The sequence below is a fragment of the Toxorhynchites rutilus genome, chromosome 3, assembly GCF_029784135.1.
Source record: "Toxorhynchites rutilus septentrionalis strain SRP chromosome 3, ASM2978413v1, whole genome shotgun sequence".
In the NCBI taxonomy this organism is placed as follows: domain Eukaryota; kingdom Metazoa; phylum Arthropoda; class Insecta; order Diptera; family Culicidae; genus Toxorhynchites; species Toxorhynchites rutilus.
Window position 1 is genome coordinate 228,837,209 of NC_073746.1, and position 8,016 is coordinate 228,845,224.

General features: G+C 38.4%; 1 non-coding gene across 1 annotated transcript; it reads right to left on the reverse strand.

The window, feature by feature from the left end:
* Positions 1 to 1,619: 1,619 nt before the first annotated feature.
* LOC129780670 (U4 spliceosomal RNA) lies at positions 1,620 to 1,765 on the reverse strand. Its single transcript, XR_008743996.1, has one exon. It is a non-coding gene; the product is annotated as a U4 spliceosomal RNA (small nuclear RNA).
* Between the last annotated feature and the right edge of the window lie 6,251 nt (positions 1,766 to 8,016).

Genomic DNA, 8,016 nt, shown 5'->3' on the forward strand with positions numbered 1-8,016 from the left:
TTAGCGTGTGAATGAAAATGCGATACAGATTGTTTGCAAATGGTGACATTGGCTATGGATTTCATAGCGAAGAGAATGAAATGTTTGATATAGTGTAGAGAATATTCCACCATATCAGAGAAACCATATTGCTTACCACAATCGATCGATGATTCTAATTGGCGGGAAGGAGGGTATTATTTGTACGCGGAGAAATCGATTCCTCTTTGAGCGTTAATTTTCCAGCTAAACGAAGTGGATTGTAGTCAATTAATTCAAAAGATAGAATGTTAAAGAGTTGTATGATTATTGATTTTTGAACCGAAATCTTGTTTCTATAGCTTAAAATTGCAAGCTAATAAAATCATAAATCTGTATAAAAACTGGACCCCGCTCGGAAATTCTTTTTGAGAACATCGTTTGATGTTTACTGAAATGGACACGGTTTGCTGAGGAGCGTCGATCGACAATGAAGTGTCTTTGTCAAGGCAGGTGGAGAAGAAGTTTAGATTGAGTTTGAGTTGAGTGCTATATATTGAGTTGAGTGCTATATTTTTTTTTTCAAGCTTCATATGGCGTTAGCATAACGGGGCCGGAAGTTCAATATTTTGACAATCTTTCTTTTCATCTATGTTAGTAATATGTAACCGATTACTCGCGGTTGGCTCGAGGTTAGTATTACAAGTGTTCTCATAATTGGGATGTTGCAGTCTCCAATGTTCTATACGTGTGCCTGACACGGAATACTTCCTATTGGGATGCAGCTGACCATTAATCAGCAACGCCCGCCAGGACTGTACCCCATATCTAGCGTGATGCGTCTTCTCAACTCGAGGAATCCAGGATAGAATGGTCACTAGCCGGCACAATCATCAGCTCGTGTAGAGTTGTCATGAGCGGTACAATCCTCAGCTCACGGTGAATGGTCAGTGGGCTGCGCAACCGTTGGCCGGTATATCTGTAAAGAGTGTGTGTGTATTTATGGCCGCGACTAAGTAAAAGTTCATAGATTGGGTAGGAGGGATATGAAACAGGGATACAACGAAGGAAGTATCATTAAAAGTTGACATCGGCGTTTCTGAGGAACAGGTATAGATGAAGCAGAAGATCAGAATCACGGCTACCTAAGATATTCCGGACGGAGATATTCGATTGTCTGCCTTGTGCCTTCAAAGTTCTGGAGAGCTGAGAGCGAGCAGCATGGAACCGCAAACATGAACAGACAATATGCTCGATGTCGTGGTAGCCATCGCCACAGTCACAAAGAGCCCTTCTCAGGACTAGAAACGAATGAACTTCAAACGATTGAAGTCTCTATAATTCAACAAAAAGGAAGTAGGAGAGGAAGAAATTCATTTAGTTCTGATTGCGAAGTGACATGAGAATGGTCTCGCTAGCTCGCCAAGCACTAAGCTCTTCTCTCTTAATCCCATTACTTTTCTGCCGCCGGACTGAACGGAGCCGCATTTTTGGGTAAAAGCAGCAGTTCTATTATCGAATGCTCACGAATTCCGCTATCGACCGATGATTCCAATTGTCGGGGGTTGGATAGAGGGTTTTGTTTGCACTGGGTATTTCCGAGGAGGAATCTTTGAGCGTTAATAACTCTTTTCCGGCTAAACGAAGTGGTATGATAATCACTCTATTCAAAAGATGAAATGCCTATGAGCTATTCACTTATAGATTGCTAAGAAAGTAGTAGTCCTACGCAATGTTGGTTTTCAACTAGCAATAATCGCACCTCGGTAAAACCTCATTGGTTACGATATCGCCACTGCGCAAAGCTTACGCAATGTTGGTGATTGACGAGAGAATCGACGAAAGCATCCAACTTTTTTCAGCATGTGAAAACAACTTCTTCAATCAATGTGTTCGTCTCGCATCATACGATACCACTCAGTGAGTGAGCGAATCCAAACATGTGGTAGACAAGTTCATTCTGTCTCGTAAGTAGAAAGAACAGCAGGTCTGTCGACCAATGATTCGCTCTCCGTCGATCGGATTTGTGTGCGGATGAGACAGAGAAGGATCGCCAAGCGATAATTTTCCCGTGATTGTACTCATTTGAACAATTATCATACCGACAGCAAGCGTTTTAAGGGCCAATGCAGCAAATGTCTGTATATTGTGATGCATACCGTACAAATATTTATAAGCAGGGAACAAAGCGGCGATTTTTATTCGATCAGTTGTTTTTGAATGTCCTCTACTTATTCTTAAAATTTATCAGGTGTAATACATATTTTAGATTAATGTGGGTTAATTGTATATGCGATAAAAGATGTTATGATTTGTAAATGCTTGTGGTACAGTAGTTTGCTTCCGAAGAATAGCAGCAGAAAGGACATTGGAAAACCGCCAGCAAGTAACTTTAGACGACCAAAAAATTTCGATTATCTGCAGTAAATTTATATACGTTGGCAATTCCAAATTTAAATGAACATCGATTTAATATTTAAACATACCTAATATGATAATTTGATGAAACATGGATGTAGTTAGGATGAGCAGTGTCTGTTTAGTATGTTTTAATTCGGTTGTTGGGGTAGGAGTGTTGAGATTGTTGCAAAGAATACAAAATAAGTGATTAATCTTTGAATCCGCTTGGATAGTACTTTGATTTATTGGATTCTCAAAAGATGTCTATTTCGCATCTTCATATGTTACGATATTATCGCAGAATAGATTTAATTTAATTTAATTTTTTTCTTGAAAATTATTGTTTATATTGGTTTAAAAATAAATTCATGAGTAACGATGTGCATTAGAGTGCCAATGAGAATGGTCATCTCAAATTTACGAATGGGACTTCCTGAAAAAAAATGGTTACCTCGAAAAAACACACCATACAACATTTTAGCACATTCAGACTTTACTTACTGTTGTCGTAAAGACGCCAAAGTTTGAGTCTTCCGAAAACCATAGAATCACCGTTTATGCGTTCATGCGTTCTTCTACAGCCGACAACGGGATCAATGGAATCATTCGGTACCTCGTCCCAAGCCTCGGCCACCCAAAACATAGCATCCCTAATGTTGATTCGCTTAACCATCTCATGGAACTCTCCTTGGCTCCTGGATGCCAAGCTTTTGCTTGTATTTGGACTTGATCATTTCAATAATATTTTGGTTCATGAGCTGTAACAAGGCAATGTTTTTTTTCGAATTTCAAAACATTATTCCTCCCCCATGGGGCGCTCAATTTGTGGCTAAGATACTGCATTGTACAAATAAGTCAGTGCAAATCATAGTTATTTTACGTTTACCGAGAGATTTCCTTTTAATTTTCATATGATTCGATTATCCGGAAAATTCGATCATCCGGAGTGAAAATAAAATCAACATCCCGTTTCATCTCTAGTCGAGAGTGAGCAGTCTGAGAAACTGATCATCCATTGCAGACCATTGGACAAAACGATTTATTCAAAGATTTGGTGTTTTTGCGAAAGCCATCAAAGTCCAGCGCGGATACAACCAGGTTACAAAACTAGAGGGACGAGATCTAACTTCATGAGGATGCATCGTATGCCTTTTCGAAATTTACAACAAATCAGTCTAGCCAGCAAGTAATCAACTACCCATCCCCTCTTGGATGATGCCTACACACGCTATTAATGATTTTTCCACACGCTACCAATGATACATCATTGATTTTTGATACAAGTTATCTCAAAAGTTTATTTCAATAAGTGCGATCGTTTGCCCCATAGGCTGCGAACTTGTGCCTCCACTATTGGACAAAAATCCGCTTTTGACAATTTGTATTATAATAAATATTAGACAAGAAAAATTCGAAGCATTTATAGATTGCGTTTCGAAGGTTATATATAGTTACTATTTAGTAAGCAAACTGAACCCTATTGGCTTTCCTTTTAAAAGTTATTAGACGACAACTGCGCACCTGCGAGCATTGCACATCGAAAAGTTATATTTTCATCGCATCGCATTTTTGCCTTGCGATTCAATTCTTTTCTGAGAGCGACACCACTCTATCACAAAGCGATTCGATCCAAAGCTCCGAGGCTAAGCACCCAATCGGATCAGGAAACGAAAGTAAAGCGACGGCAGAAACTAACGAACGAATCATAAAATGATACAAGCAAGCATCGATGAACACGCGCACAAATACCAAACGATGACTCTCACGCTGCGTTCATTCAGTGTTTTCGTTGACACGTCAGTTTTCTTTTTCATGAGTGATTTAAAACATATTATTGTGTGCGTTGAATGAATCAAATAAGAGAATTGAACGAGCGCTCGTTGATACGATTGAAACCATCCTTGGTCCTACGTCCATCTTGCGGTTATATCACCGATATAACCCATTCCTAGTTTTTTGCATAAGAAATCAAATTTTCGTTTCACTTTATATGGACGTTAAAATAAGATTGTGTACGCGGGTAACGAGGTACATGTCAGGGTGGAACAGTAGTAGTGGATTGAAGTCAGGTTGAATGAAGAGAGAGATTTGTATTCATTCGTCACGTCAATGAGAACAACCATTCGATAAAATTGAATTGACTAGAAACGAATTATAGTCATGTAGACGGTGGATTCCTAAGTAGTCCTATTCGAAGCGAAGCGACTGAGTGGAGAGTCGATTTTCATGTTTCGTCTTTAAAAATGTTGGAGAAACTCGGTATTTTCCGGAATTTTTTGTCAATTTTTTGAAAGAAACGCTCTGCAGCTTCAATGATAGCTTTTATTTTTTTGGCGTCAATTTCAATATTAATAAATATCCGAGCAGAAAGATCCAGAAAAAATAACGATTACTGTATCAACAAAGCAAAACTTTACGTTGAAGGAAGGAAGGTATTGAATTAAAGAGAATTTAAACTCTGAGAGTTCATTCGTCTCTTATAACGTTGATCTGGACTCTTCATACTATATAACTACTGCTATGCACAGAATTTTACTTCATGGCTATAGAATTATTCAAACCGAAATATTATGTATAGAAAGAATGACCGAAGAGGCTCAAGAGAAAAGTAATAAAATAATAAAATATGCCCAAGAACATTTTACTTGTAAATATTACTCGAGAAAACACTAATCATTATATAGAAAATCATCTTCTTATCTTCACATATCCAATAGTAAACATTTATTTTGAATAGAAGAATAGTAATTGTAAAAACATCCAGATGAAGTATTTTTTCTATTGAAGAAAACAATTGTTGAATCAGAACCAAATGACGATGAATCTGATAACAGTTATGAAGAAGAAGAAAAAGAAGAAGATGATGATGATGATGACGATGATAATTTTTGAAATTTATTATCTAAAGAAAATTTTCTATATTTATAGCAGAATTTGTTTGATTTGAGAAGTTATGAACGACTTCTCAAATCAAACAAATTCTGCGTGATTTTTTCAATAGGTAGGACGCCCAGTGGGATTGCTTTCAATTATCAAAAAATAATATCAAAAAGTATGTAAAAAATATTACGGGAGGAGAGTATCACATTTATAACATTTAGACTGATGAAGTGTACTTGGGTGTTACAAGACAGTAAAAGCCTCACGTACTTGCCCGTAGCAAAAATCTGTCTGTAACCAATAGATGCTAGATTTGTTATTGTTACAATAGATGCTAGATTTATTATTCTCACGAAAATTCGCAACAGTTTGTTTTCCGTAAGATGACAGAAACTGAATACCGTTGGCCTCGAAGGGGTTCTTGTTGTTTCCTCCTTCGAACTTAGCCCTAATCCTGGAAGCTGTTAAAAACAAAACTGCTCTCACCAGTTGGGAACGCAGTGCGATAAACTTGACCACGATTGGCACTTATCTACAACTCATATCTAAAAACAGCGATGCAAAATATAATGAGCGAGAAGGGAAAATAATTGATCGAGCTTTCTGCTTCTCCACTGCGGTAGCGGAACACCAAAATGGTCCCCCCCTCCCGCACAGGACTGATCGAAGTGGACAGCAGGGAAACGAATACCGGAGGGACCCACCGCGCCACTCCAGATCCACGGCCGCGCGCTTGTGTTTGTGTAATTGATATAAATTAATTTATCTTACGAGAGATTAATTATACATGAAATGATAATATTTTGCTTCTGTCGCAACTGCGTTTTAACGCGCTCGCCAACCGCCAACTTATCCGCCCGAATCACAGAAGTGATTGCAACGTCTTAATCGTGAATCGTTTCAACTCGATCCGATTGTGATCGAATTTCTCGCACGATGCACACTCGGCACATATATATATATATATATTGCGATTGTTGGAATGAGATGTCTGCTGCTGGTTTGGTAGTTTTCAGAGGTAATTCAAATTAACAATTTTTGTTGTTATTAGTAAATGTGTGTTTTTCCCATTTCATTTCAATCTGCAATTGTACAAAAGTAGTGTAAGAGAACCAGAAATATTTTTATATTAACCAGAGAGGTTCTGTAACGATTTGAAGTAAAAGAAACGAAGCAGGTCTTGAAAATATGTGGTGTCGGTTTTACTCTGATTTAAAAATGGATTCAACTCATTCGATATCATTTCGAATGTGATGAATATCAATTTGTTGCTTTTGATATTCAAGGTATAAAAAAAATTCCAACAAAATATACATGATCGGTTCTTCAAATTCGATAATTATTTTTTCCATACCTTCATTGCCTCTCTAGTCCCAAAAGGTCGATTTTCGGCCAAAAAATTTTTTTAGAGATGACAGATCTCGACATGTTCTGGGGCTCGATCCCGGAATATAGGAGCAATGGTGTTTAGACGAAGAGCATTCAGAAACAACTGTCAGTGATTTTTTTGAAGAGGCAACACTGGTTACGGTTGAAATTACCTCGGGAGCGTGTAGAACTAAGCTCTGGCAACCCTATCCCAACCAATGCAAATTGAGCGTAGGCAGCATAAAACAGGGCTCGCGGTTAGGGGGCTCACGTATTGTTTAATGTTTGGAGTTAATATTTGATTAAGTTGGATAATTTCCTGTGGCAAGCGACGTTTGGATACCAATCCGGAAGTTTTCTTGGCGATTTTCAATCGCGCACTTCATTTGTAATTTTAGGTTATGATTTCTATGCTCACGATTTTCTATGCTGGCTACAAAAAGGCGGCCATCTTAAGCCAGCGCTACACGATGCTACGAACACCCTCGAATGCTGGACGCTCGATGATTTGACGCATCGTGTAGTCGACTGACGAGCTACGAACCTCCAATGTCGAGTGTCGAATATTCGCGTTTGAAGGTAATCCGTTCGTTGTGGATTACCTTCCAACGCGAGTGACACGAGTCAAAGGATTTTTGTCATTCGTTGATTCGACACTCGATGACATTCGATACACTGCTACACGATTCGTCCGAATCTATCTTTGACAGATTGGTTTGTTTACAAGTTTTATATGAAGGAACTGTGAAGTTGATTCTCAAAGTTCAAAATATTCGGCGAAATATTGCATTCTAATATTGTTGATTTGAAGCATTTTTAATTTACAGCCCGATATCAGTACAATTGCTACGGCAGCAATTTGAATACTCGCATCCTCATTCAGTTTCCTAACGTTTTTTTATGGTAAATAAAAACAATAAACATTCGATCCAAATACTCGCCGATTGTTTGGGCCGATTGCTTTGAATCGAACATTTACTTCACCGTGTAGCAGCACATTCGTCACAACATTTGACGATTCATCGAGTCAAATGTTTGAGTCCAACATTCGAGTGAAACGTGTAGCGCCCGCATTAGCAATCCCTTGGTGTAGAACGTGTTTTTTTTTATATCCAGAACAACTGTCAGTATTGTCCCTACACTCGTTCACAGTGGATGAGTATATTTCCAATTTTTTACAAAGTATTCAAGCTTCAAAAATGGTCGAGAGTCGGGTGAACTGATTCCTCGCGGAAGAAGGCACAGAACCTCCTGTGCTGAAAACAATATCAACACGATATGGATTATTGTGCAAGAAGATAGGTCTATTAGTGTAGAGCGAATAGCCGAGATCGTGAATATATATAGCGAACGAATTAAAGCTGAGACATGTTTGCGCAAAATGGGCACAGCATTTCCTCACTACCGAAC